This window comes from Papaver somniferum, chromosome 5, assembly GCF_003573695.1.
Source record: "Papaver somniferum cultivar HN1 chromosome 5, ASM357369v1, whole genome shotgun sequence".
Lineage (NCBI taxonomy): Eukaryota > Viridiplantae > Streptophyta > Magnoliopsida > Ranunculales > Papaveraceae > Papaver > Papaver somniferum.
Genome location: NC_039362.1, coordinates 34,119,024 through 34,133,248, shown reverse-complemented (window position 1 = coordinate 34,133,248; position 14,225 = coordinate 34,119,024).

Here is a 14,225-nt window from a genome sequence, read left to right as displayed (position 1 = left end):
TAGAGTACCTACAACATCACCTCTTCAACAGCAGCTGCAATAAGTCCTCACCTCCAATATCTTCATAAACCGTATATACCAGACCCCATGTTGACTTCAAATGCTCATCTGTAGCTGAACCCATACAACTGCATCTGTAACTTAACCACCATCTCAATTTCTACAACTCCTTCCAACCCAGAAACCACCTACAACTCTAGGTGCAATTCCACTAGAACAACAGCAGCATAGCTACTCTGTAAAACAAATATCTTCAACACAAGCCCATACATAACTGAGTCTCTTCATCTCTTCCTTGTTCAGTTCAACAGACCTATCTGATATCAGTTTCTCATCTAACCATCAAACTAACAACACCATTTCTTATTTCTGCTATTGCTCTTCTCATTGAAGTCATATCATCTCCCTGTAATTTCTCAATTCCGGCACACCCTTATCTCACACTGAACATCAGATCTTCAACCAACCTTCCAATTGATCAAACAAAGCAAAAAGGAGAAAGAGCCCCAAACCCTAGAATTCAAATCAACGGAAATCAATCGATTTCACCATCTAAACATGAGTTTTCGTCAAATACTAAGTTAATTAATGCTTGGGTTCTAAAAATCTTACTAGGATTCGTATTTCTTCATCCCCGATTTGTATTTCACCTTCCTGCATCCAACGAAACCCTAAAACTTCAAAATTTCCAAATATCACTAACATCACACATAGTCACCTTCATCACTGATTACTTATTTTTCATCAATAACTTGAATTTCTAACCCTAGTTTCAAAGAAAAGGATCGTGGAGGGAGAGACAGAAACGAGAAGAAGAAGAAAGAAATAAAGATGAAAAGAAGTGTCTGAATCGCAAGGTTATAAGGATGGGGATATGGTGGTAATTTTAAGCCTGAGAATTGACTAAGTCAGCTTGGTGGACTGTTTTGGTGGGACCAGGTGTTATATCTAACAGAAAGGCCACTTTATAGAAGAATTTGAAATCTTGGCCGGTTTATTAATTATATGGTTTGAAGCAGGACACTTTATTAATTTGCCCAGATAAGATTTGTGTCGTTTTCTCCGCAAAATAAAAACCGCAATGAATTTAAGTGTAATATTTTGATGATATGTTCCTTTTATAATATTCTACATTCCTACAAAAAAATGCAATTCGAGTTAGCAAACCTCACCATCTACCAATCTTAATTTCAACTGTTAAATTTAAACGGTTGATATTCAAAGGGGTAGATGGTCGTTTTATACATCTCGAATTGTGTTCATTTTCTGTAGGAATGTAGAGTCTTATAAGAGGAACATATCATCAAAATATTACACTTAAATTCATTGTCGTTTGGATTTTGCGGAAAAAATGGCGCAAATCTTGTCTGACCTTGTCTATCTAAGAGTGTCCATGGATCCTCCCTCTAAGTGTGTACAACTATATAAATGCATGAGTCTAAATCATAAAGAGATATACAATTTCTAATTTAGCTAACTCGAAAGAAAATTATTATATTATCATAATTAACAAAAAAAGGGATTTATCCATAAATGTAGTCACAACTTGACAAACCACGTTAAATTCTTTGTTTCCTTTATTTATCTCTAATTTGTTTTCTGGTCCTACTTTACATCATCATCATCATCAAATCGATCGTGTTTATTGCCTAAAGTAATTTTTGGTACAAACAGAGATATTTTGAAGTAATATTAAAAGCCCTTTTTTGAAGGCCGAATTACTTTTGAAATCGGCATTGTTAGAAATTGAGTCGACAATGTCGGTTGTTAGTATTTTGACACTAGGGATTTGGTAAAACTGTCCGTATGGCATTCATTGGTAACAGTTGACATGATATTCATCATCCAATCAATGCCAAGTGTTATTCTGTAACTGAAATTCTTACTATAATTTTTTATTTCATCCTGAAAGATAGAGTTCAAATGAACCTGGACACTAGAAAAACAAATGGAAATCACTTATCTTCTCATCGGTTTAAAATATGATAAAGAAAAAAAATCGTGATAGGGTGGAGGAGAATGAAAATGAGAATGATACATTTTAGTTTTGTTTTAAACATTTAATTAAGAGAAAAAGATAAACAGTAATTTAGTATTTTCATCACTCAAAACCTCCCGTTATGACAAAACCCAACTCCATTTAAAGCTGAGTATCCCTAAATTTGTGGGGTATCCCCAAATTTGGCTTTTTTTATTATGGTCAGTCACTTTATTTTATTTTATTTTTGACATTTCAACTATAAATGGAAATTCAAGGTAAGTTCAAGACCAAAAATAAGAGAATACGAAGGAATACAAAGTATCGTACAAGCACAATAGTGGGAAATCCGACAAAATATGAAGAAGGATTATCAGAGTAAAACAAATACAAGTATTAATAAGAACCGAATAGATTGAAAAAGTAATGGTTTTTCTCATAATTAAATTATAAAGAATCCAAGAGTTATGGATTCCATTAGCCCCTTGTCGAGTGGCACACAGAATATGCAGCAACACTACACCCACAATGGTGCAACGTTAAGCAAAGGCAAATAATGTCATTGACACATGCGAAATTGATAGCATAATGTTACATGTCCAAGAATTCACCATTGCCCCTGCTCAAGAAAAGATTCAAGGACATTAAATAGGTCATGCAATGATATATATGCTGGTCCAAGGCGTGACCAATGCATGGACAGTGCAAGAAGGTTAATGGCACATCTCAGATCTGCCGCTATGGTCGATTATTTAATGGAAAAATTTTGTTACGGCACTGCGTGAGCCTTTTTGATCTAGAATATTCACATCCTTTAGATTCAGTAAGATGTGACGGTATCTGGTTATCAGTTTACTCCATCAGTTACCCACCAGATATTTGACTTATCCGATATATTACACGGATAATTCGTTTAGTTTTCTTCCCTTGCTAAACACAATAGTATTTCAGCGGTCCATACTTATTTGGTGTCGCCATGAGATTACAAATGTATAACTTTTGGGATCCTAAAAATTACTCTACCAAAGTGGAAAAATCTTCGCAGGAGTGAAGACGAAAAGCTTGATATTGTTAGATGGTTATCGCTCTAATTGTATTGAACCTATTGATATTAGTATTAATAGTGATGATGATAACTATCGAATGATGATGAAGGCATAGATGAAATAATGAACACTCTATGTTCTGACGTGCACCTTGATTAACTTAACCATGATATATCGAAGGCCTGGATGATGAACTTTGTTCTTGGTTGGTGGGAAATGCATGTCATAGTAATTTCAAGTTGAATAGTAGTCTACCAGACATGGGAGGTATTTAACAGCAGAGACCGTTTTCAAAAAATGAGCAAGAACATTGAGATGGAAGGCGTTGTTGAGAAAGCAAATTAAGGAATTTTAGTAGATTGCTTTGTTTAATGACGACAAAGAAATATTGATGATTATGATGGTCGCCATTCTATGAATCTGTCAAAACAGGTAGCCATAAATTGCCCAACTATCTATTATGAGTGGAAGAGTTTTCAGTTTAACCAATTTTTCGCGGAGATAATCGGGCTTAACTAGTTCAAATATGCTATTTCAATTTTACTCACAGTTTAATGGTATATATCTTCCAAGATTCAAAGGATTCAAAAGGCTGTGAATATGCTAGTTCAAATATGCTCCTGCAGTGCGAGAGCAAAAAAAAAAAATCCTATTTAACTAAGTAAAGTGCATGATACTTGGAGTAAATCGTTCAACATTTTGGGACAGTTATTGGCCTAGATTTATTCCATCTTCAAGTGTCATAAAGAGTAGGATCATGTCAGGGGCGGAGCCAAGGGTTGACTAACCGTGGCTCTAGCCCCCTAAAATCACCAAAATCATAAAGTAATCCTTAAATTTATATCAGATTTTATATTTAGTCCACTTAGTGTAGTTGCATGAAATCCTACACTACACCCCTCATATGATTTCATCATTAATCAACTCATTTTTAGGTTTACACTCTTAATTTTATTGATCAATCTTTGAATATTCTTACAAGAAAAGATAAAGAAATCAAGAATGATCTCTGCTCTAGATTTTCTCTCTCCTATTTACTTGTTTCTTACTCAAAAAAGATCTCTTCCATTCTTTACAACTTGAACGACTATTTATAGGGAAATACATAGTGGATGACAGCTAATCTGTCCTTTATTTTTGGGTATGATCTGCGACATTCTCGCAACCTTACAAATATTAATTTCGCAAGCTCTCTAATTTTCGCATGACTATCACATCTTTTTCGTGATCTTAGCTGACGTCATTTATTATATTCTTCCTGAAATTGTTCTGCGACGCTGTTGTATTGTGTTGTTGATAATTTCGCTGAAATATTGTCGTTGCGAGATTCTGATCCTACATCTTGCCTCTTCTCATATCTTTTCTGCGAAGTAGAGAATGATGTGAGAAATGTCGCAGCTGTTCTCCTCTTCATATTCTGCATTTATCACACGTATTCTTTCTTCCATCTATTTCTCGACACGTCTTTTGTAACCGTTGCTTTTTAACCGCTTATATCTTTCCGTATTAATCGTGTTTATTTTCTCGAGGAAAAATTCCCTCTATATATATTCCTTCTCACTCTCTTTTTCTTTCTTTTTATTTTCTTTGCAACTTCATCGTTCTTCTGCAAATTCCATTATTGCAACTTTTCTTCTTTCTTCTTCAATCTTTTTAAGTTCTTCTTCATCTTCATACTATTTCTTCTGCAGATCTTCATAGTTCGTAATTTTCTTCAAAACAATCTCCCTGCTATTGCTTTCCATGGATTCATCAAGGTTAGTTTTCTTTTTTCTTCTTTATGAGATTTGCTGAAATTGATCTTGTTTATTACCTTATTTGATGTTGTTTATGTGATTCTCATACTCTTGTTATTTCAGCAAAAGCGCCTCCAACACTAGATTTACAGTTCAGAACCCTAACATTCCAAAATCGCAGCATAAGGTTGTTGCGCATAAAAGAAAGTCTGTGAATGAGAAGGTAGTAAGAAACACTATCCTTTTCTAATAACAATATTGTTGCCTCTGTTTCTTATCTGGATTGTAATTCGCAGGGTGACAAAGATGTTAATAAACCTTTCAAGAAATCTCGCCACCTTAAAACTGTTCCAACTTCTGTTCCCTTCCACTTACTCATCTTTTCTAAATCTCCCGCGACATCTTCGCAAGATAAACCTTTATCTCCAATTCGCGAAAAAGCTGCCTCAGACTTCATTTCTTCAGCTGACCTTTCAATGATTGAAACCCCCCTTGTTGATCCTTATGTGAATGAAACCTCTTCTCTTCCCATTGCGAATGTTTCTCAACCTTCTATCTCTACCAGTTCTCTATCTAAGTTTCTTCCGCTTTTGAAAGAAACTGTGGAAGGGATAGATATTGCCTTCAAAGTTTTATCAGAAGTTCTGGATGATGTTAAGAAGTCTTCTATTGATCCTATCAATTCTAATGTTTGCGAAATTCTGAGCAAGCATTTGGGTTCTGACAGAGCTGCTTCGCAGACAGCTTTGGAAAAAGAATGTGATGCTCTTCGTCTCGAAAATCAAAAGCTTCAGAATGTTTTGCTGGATCGTGACAATCTTCGCAAGAAGAATGATGAATTGAGAGGTATAATTTTCTTATCTGTGTCTTTAATTTGCCTTTTTAATGGTGTTATCCTTCCCATGTTTAATTATCCTTGAAATCCCTCTTTCGCATGTTAAGCTTTAAACCAGAAACGAATAATGGAGAGATATAAATTTGAATCTGCTGTTGAAGAAGCCCGTGTTGATAAAGAAATCTTGATGGATCAATATAACCAATTAGATAACCTCTATTCATATTCTCTTGATCATATAAATAATCTTACCAATGAAAACACCCAATTAGTTCAAAGACAATATTTATTAAGTAATGAAGTATCTCGTCTTTCTTATTCTTTAACTAAAGCTAATTTAGGGATGAAAACTTTATCAGATGAGAATAAAACCTTATCTCGAGAGAAGTGAACTTATTTAAACAAGATGGCGATATCTTCGCAGCAACTTAGTATTCTTCAAAAAGTATGTGATGACCAAGAGCAATCTCTTCACTCTTTGAGAAATGAACTTAAAGAAGTAACAGAGTCATCTATCGCTGAAAGAGATACACTCATTCAAGGTAGAATAGCTTTAAGTGTAAAGGCGAATCAGCTTAAAGAACAATATTCCAAATTAGAAGAATCTTATTCTTCTCTTGCGAAGAAAAATGCCTTTCTTATTTCTAAAGAGAAAAATCTTCAGTCTCGACTTAAAGGTTTAGTTGGGGATAAATTTGATGACGCAATGGACCGTTGGGAGAATAGTTGTCTGTCCTTGATTCAACACCTTATTTCGCAAAAGGAAGGTAGTCATAATAGTTTGACTGCCTTAATTATCTTTTCTTTGTCATATCTTTCTGAATTCTTCATTTTAATGAAATTTTGTATTCTATCTTTCGCAGAGCCTGAGAAGAATCTTCACTCTTCCATTTATGTTTTGGAGGATAAATATTCCAAAGTTCGCAAAGAAAATGCATTGCTCGTCTCTGCCCTAACTGGTTCTCGCGACCGAGCAGAAAGAAGACTTGATTATCTTGCTTATTTTAAGGATATTCAAGATAGGAATCATCAGAGAGCACTTCTTCGCCAAGTTCATCTCCGGGCAGAAGTCCTTGTAAATGACATTTTATTGTCCAAATCTCTTCCTCCTACATCAATTGATCCTTTAGAAGTAGATGATGATGAAGTTCCTCTTCCTGCTGATAGTGATTATGATTACGAAAGCGGTGCAGAGGATAATTTCTTGGAAGATGAAGAAGGGATTCCTTCTAAAGAAGCATTTGCTGGTGTTAATCAAAATGAGAAAGAAATTTCTTCTGAAGAAGTAATTGTTGGCGATAACCAAGATGCTAGTCAAGGCGAAGATCAAAACCGAAATGAAGGAGAGGCTTGCGAGAATATTGGCGAAGAATTTATGTTATCTTCTGCTACTGAAATTAATATTGAAGCTTGAGCTTCTTATCTAGCTTTGTCTTCTTGAACTGTCTTATTTTTATCACTTTTGCGAGTTACATTTTTCAACCAACTTTGGAATCAACTTTTCCTTTTAATATTTTGTTGATGAGAAAGATAATGCTTCTTTTGTATTGATTCCCATACTTGCCTCTCATTATCTTTCTTGCAAAAAATAATCTGTTACGAATACTTATAAATATTTTGTTTTATCATGTGGTCTTATTTTGCCTTCCTAATTAAAGGTCTTATTATGCCACCTCTTATCATTGCGACAAAATCGCAGGACGTCCTTGGACTTTCATGCAAAAACCCATTGATCTTGCCTTAACTTTTTTTTTTTGTATTATGGCCTCTTCAGGAATGTTGCGACAATATGACATGCCTAAATATTCTTGCGAAAATAAAGCCCCATGATATTGCCGTCTTGCGACGAAATCGCAGGACGTCTTCGCACTTTCATGCGAAAACCCATTGATCTCGTCTTATCTTTTTCTTTTGTATTATTTCCTCTTCAGGATTGTTGCACAAATATGACAAGCCTTAATATTCTTGCGAATAGAAATCCTCATGACATTTGCGTCTTAAGACACTTATCAGCTCCCTAATGGAGGGTGCCGCCCTTATTTTCCCCCTGGTTGCCCCTTCAAGGAGGCGTACTTCTATCATACAAGGTTAGCTCCTCCCATCCAGTCTTAACAACAACCAGTTGTTTTCGCAGCCTCTTATCCCTTTTACCTATAGGGTTTATGGTTACGAGACTGCACCCTAAGTGGGGTTTTCTTCGGTCCGAGTGCAGTATAAGCCAAGACTTGTCAAGAATGGCAAGGTACGCTTCAAACGTCCCTGGCACTCTTGACTCAACCGTGTACCTCGGCGCCTTGATCAGATCTGCACTCCTTGGGAGAGTCCTTATTACCTTAGTCGCCCAACCCAAGTCATATGCTTAAGCTAAGAATCCAAGGTGCCTCTCCCGTATGGGATTTATTGACCCCAAATCTCCATGACTCAGGTTCCGGTGGCGGTGTAGCCTTTCCCTGAGCCATGCAACAGGTACCCCCTAATATGACGTATTTTAGGTCTTACATTTGCCTCTTGCGAAATTTTATTCGCGAACTAGGGTGTACGCCATAAAGGTTCGCCCCTTTCTTTTATGTCATTGTTCTGTGATTATCTCTGCGAAAATTTTGCACATCATGATCTTGTTTTGATATGAGTAATCTTGCAATTATTCTTTCAGAATCCATAACTTCTTAAAGCTTCTTACGGATAATATCTTTTTAAGTACAATTTGTTCCATGGTCTATCTAATCTATGACCAACATCTTTTCCTTCTGAATCCATTAATCTATAAGCTCCTGTTCCAACTATCTCCTTAATGATGTAAGTTCCATCCCATTTTTTCGCTAATTTTCCACCATTTTCTCGCTGATATATTGTTGTTTCTCGCAGAACTAAATCTCCTGGTTGAAATTCACGTATTTTGACACGTTTATTATATTCTCTGGCTAATCTTCGCTGATAATTCTCCATATGTTGTAAAGATTTTTCTCTTCTTTCTTCTAATTCATCAAGTTTATTTAAAATCAAGCCCGCACTAAGATTTTTCTCCCAAGCTTCTCTTTTTGTTGTCGGAATAACAACTTCTGTTGGTAACACCGCTTCAACTCCGTATGTTAAACAAAAAGGTGACATTCCAGTAGCTTCTCTTCTAGTTGTATTATAAGCCCATACTGCATTATGTACTTGTTCGCACCATGCTCTGTGATGTCCTTCCAATTTCTTCTTTAATATATCTGCAGTTGTTTTGTTTGTTGCTTCTACCTGCCCATTAGCTTGTGGATACAAAGGAATAGACTTTCCACATTTTATCTTGAATGCGTTAAGTAGCATTTCTATATTCTGTCCTTCAAATTGTTTCCCATTATCAGATACCAACTGTGCAGGAATTCTGAATCTGCAAATGATATTTTCGAATATGAATGTAAAGATATCTTTGTCGCGAATATGTTGTACTGCCTTCACTTCTGTCCATTTTGTGAAATAATCTGTTGCGACTATTAAATATCTTCTTTGTCCAGAACCTGGTAAAAATTGTCCCACAATATCTAAGCCCCACTTTCCAAAAGGCCACACACTGGTTGAAGATGATAGTGGTGCTCCAGGTGCATGTATTTTCTTTCCATGCCGCTGACAATCTTCGCAACGTCGTGATATTCGTTTTGCATCTTCGTGCATGTATGGCCAGTAATAACCTTGCGTTTTTGCTCTATGTGCCAAAGATCTTCCTCCGCCATGATTGCCAGCATCCCCACTATGTAACATTTTTAGCACTTTTTCTCCTTCCTTTCGTGTCAAACATCTGAGTGATGGTCCGTTAAAGGATTTTCGGTATAGCAACCCATCTCTTAATTCATAATGCACAGCTTTTTAATTTGTGTGTTTCCCATACTCTTTTTAAAAGTTTAGCCCACCTAGTACACACATTTTATAAAAAAGAAATTTAGTCCCCCTCATTCACAAAGTCTGGCTCCGCCACTCACTACACCAAAACCAGGATTTTGTAACAGTGCAACCTGTCACAGTTTATTTTTCAGTCATAGATACACCTGTAATAAGTCCTGCAACAGTTTTAACTGTTATTAAATTTTGTATTCGTGATAATAATTAGGAATATTAAATTCTTTTATTAGTCATAATAATATTTGTTGACAATTTTACAGACAATCACAATTATAATTCAAAGTGATGATTCCACCCAAATATTTCACCACATCTAAAACAACCCCAAAATTATAACACGTTGAATTTTACTTGTCACTAATTTTCCCACATTTGTACAAACTAACAATTATATTTCATTTCTATAAATCAAAATACATTTTTCTTTTTCTTTTTAATTTTCTTAATATTAGAAAACAGGATCAAGACCAAGTCAACAAGTCATGACTTTATAGAAATTTGACTTTGACATATCTGCTTCTTCCGAAGACGGTGAAAATTACCAGACTACCCTTATCGGAATAAGTGCAATAAAATTTTTGAAGATTGTGAAAATGACCAGACTACCCTTATCGGAAATAAGTAAAGTAAATATTACAGAATGTTAAAATGATCATATTACCCTTAATGGAAAAAGTGCAACAAAATATTATGCAGTCTGTGACTACCCTTATCAGAAATAAGTGAAGTAAATATTACAGACTGTGAAAATGACCATATTACCCGTAATGGAAATTAGTGCAATAAATATTACGGAAACTGTGAAAATGACCAGACTACCCTTATCGGAAATAAGTAAAGTAAATATTACAGACTGTGAAAATAACCATACAACCCATACAAGAAATAAGTAAAGAAAATATCACAGACTATGAAAATGACCATTTTACCCTTACTAGAAATAAGTGCAATAAATATTATGGAGACTATGAAAATGACCAGACTACCCTTATCGGAAATAAAGGAAATATTACACATTTTGAAAACGACCATATTACCCTTACCGTGAAAATAACCATATCACCCTTACTAGAAATAAGTGCAATAAATATCATGGAGACTATGAAAATGACTATATTACCCTTACTAGAAATAAGTGCATTAAATATCGTGGAGACTATGAAAATGACCAAACTACCCTTGTCAGAAATAAGAAAAGTAAATATTACATACTATGAAAATGACTATTTTACCCTTACTGTAAATAAGTGTAATAAATATTCTGGAGACTATGAAAATGACCAGACTACCCTTATCAGAAATAAGTAAAGTAAACATTATAGACTGTGAAAGTGACCATATTACCCTTACTAGAAATAAATGCAATAAATATTATGGGAACTATGAAAATGACCAAACTACCCTTATCAAAAATAAGTAAAGTAGATATTACAGACTGAAAATGACCATATTATCCTTAATGGAAATAAGTGCAATAAATATCATGGAGACTATGAAAATTACCAAACTACCCTCATCAAAAAAAATAAGTAAAGTAAATATTATAGACTATGAAAATGACCACTTTACCCTTATTGGAAACATATGCACTAAATATTATGGAGATTGTGAAAATTACCAGACTACCCTTATTGGAAATAAGTAAAGTAAATATTACAGATTGTGAAAATGACCATATTACCCTTACTGGAAGTTAGTAAAATAAATATTATTGAGAGTGTGAAAATGACCAGACTACCGTTATTAAAAATAAGTAAAGTTAATATTCCAGACTATGAAAATTACCATATTACCCTTATTAGAAATTAATACAATAAACATCATGGAGACTATAAAATGACCAAACTGCCCTTATCAAAAATAAGTCAAGTAAATTTTATAGCTTGTGAAAATTACCATTTTACCCTGACTGGAAATAAGGTAATAAATTTTAAGGAGACTGTGAAAATGACCAAACTACCCTTATCGGAAATAAGTAAAGTAAATATTACAAACTATGAAAATGACCATATTACCCTTAATGGAAATTAGTACAATAAATATTATGGAGACGGGGAAATGACTAGACTATCCTTATCGGAAATAAGTAAGTAAATATTACAAACTGTGAAAATGACCATATTACCCTTAATAGAAATTAGTGCAACATTGTGAAAATGATCAGACTACCCTTTTTTAAATTAAGTAAAGTTAATATTTCAGACTGTGAAAATGATCATATTACCCTTACTAGAAATTATTGCAACAAATATCATGGAGACTATTAAAATGACTGAACTGTCCTTATCAAAAATAAGTAAAGTAAATATTATACTTTGTGAAAATGACCATTTTACCTTAGTGGAAATAAGTGCAATAAATGTTATGGAGACTGTGAAAATGACTAGACTACCCTTATCGAAAATAAGTAAAATAAATATTACAAACTGTGAAAAATGACCATATTACCCTTAATGGAAATTAGTGCAATAAATATTATGGAGACTGTGAAAATGACTAGACTCTTTATCGCAAATAAGTAAAGTAAATATATTACAGATTGTGAAAATGACCATATTACCCTTATTGGAAATAAGTGCAGTAAATATTATGGAGACTGTGGCGTAAGGGTAAAATGGTCATTTGCGTAATCTATAATATTTATTTAACTTATTTTCGATAAGGGTAGTCTGGTCATTTTCTTTGTCACCATGATATTTATTGCACTAATTTCTAATAAGGTTAATTTGGGCATTTTCACTATCAGTGATATTTACTTTACTTATTTCCGATAAGTGTAGTCTGGTCATTTTCACACTCTCCATAACATTTATTGCACTTATTTACCCTAAGGGAAAAATGGTCATTTTCACATACTGTAATATTTACTTTACTCATATTCGAAAAGGGTGGTCTGGTCATTTTCACAGTCTCCATAATATTTATTGCACTTATTTCCAGTAAGGGGAGTAGGGTCATTTTCACGGTTTATAATATTCTCTTTACTTATTTCCGATAAGGATAGTCTGGTCATTTTGACAGTCACCATAATATTTATTGCACTTATTTTCAGTAAGGGTAAAATAGTCATTTTCACAATCTGTAATATTTACTTTACTTATTTTTGATAAGGATAGTCTGGTCATTTTCACAATCTCCATAATATTTATTTCACTAATTTCCAATAAGGGCAGTATGGTCATTTTCACCGTCTGTGTGATATTTATTGCACTTATTTCTAATAAGGGTAGTTTGGTAATTTTCATAGTCCCCAAACATTTATTGAACTTATTTCCCCTAAGGGTAAAATGGTCATTTTAGCAGACTGTAATATTTACTTTACTCATATCCGATAAGGGTGGTCTGGTCATTTTCACAATCTCCATAATATTTATTGCACTTATTTCCAGTAAGGGTAGTATGGTCATTTTCACTGTCTGTAATATTTACATTACTTATTTCCGATAAGGATAGTCGGGCCATTTTGACAGTCGCCGTAATATTCATTGACTTATTTCTAGTAAAGGTAATATGGTCATTTTTACAATCTGTTATATTTACTTTACTTATTTCCGATAAGGGTAGTATGGTCATTTTAACTGTCTCCATGATATTTATTGCACTAATTCTTAGTAAGGGTAATATGGTCATTTTCACTGTCTGTGTGATATTCATTACACTTATTTCTAGTAAGGGTAATATGGTCATTTTTACAATCTGTAAAATTTATTTCACTTATTTCCAATAAGGATAGTATGGTCATTTTCACTATCTCCATGATATTTATTACACTAATTTCTAGTAAGGGTAATATGGTCATTTTCACTGTTTATACTATTTACTTATTTCCGATAAGGGTAATATGGTCATTTCGTTTGATATATTTCGTCTTCAGTTCATCCAAACTAGAGCTGTCAATTTATAACCCGGCTTGTTTCAACCCGGCCCGGCTTGGCTTGTTGTCTAAACGGGCCGGGTTAGGGTTGGCATATACAACCCTACTAGAAAACAAGCCGGGCTAGGGCCAACCCGCGGGTTACCCGTCAACTCGTCAAAATTAATAAATATATCCCTCAATCCCACCAACTCTTTAAAATCCATGATTTGCAAACATATATTAGAATTAGTTAATTTTAAATCAATAAATAAAGCTAATTTTGGATCTACCCAAACAAATATAACAATTTTTAGATTTTAAATAATCAATCAATAAATTAAATTACAACTTAGATTCATCAATCACATATTTATTCGGGATGTCCTAAATTGATAAAAGGACTAGCATAATTTAAACAGTGAGTTAGTCTTACTCACATTAATTTAAACTTATAAAATGATAAAAACAAAAGTAAAATGCTTAGTTGATGTTAGGGTTCTCTGCCTAAAAAAGCTAAAGCGCCGTAACCGGCTATATCGTTGATTAAGTGGCAATAAAAACGTCCACTTTACAACTTAGTGGTGGGGCTTCTAGTTAAACACTAAATTGACCTAGGTTCGACCTTTATTAAATGAATAATCCTAAACAATCATAAATTTTAAATTTAATTTTTAAATTGATAACATTAACAAGCCAACCCGTCTAGGGCTAGGGTTGGGGTTTTGAGCTTGTTCGTGAATAGTATTAGGGCTAGGGTTTACCCTAACCCTAGTACGGGTCGGCAAGCTAGGGCCGGGTTGACCCTAGCTTGCCCGTTTGACAACTCTAATCCAAACGAGAAACTCGGGTCTAACTCTAGTAATCTTTGAACCTGTGATGTTTTATTCTGATATATTTC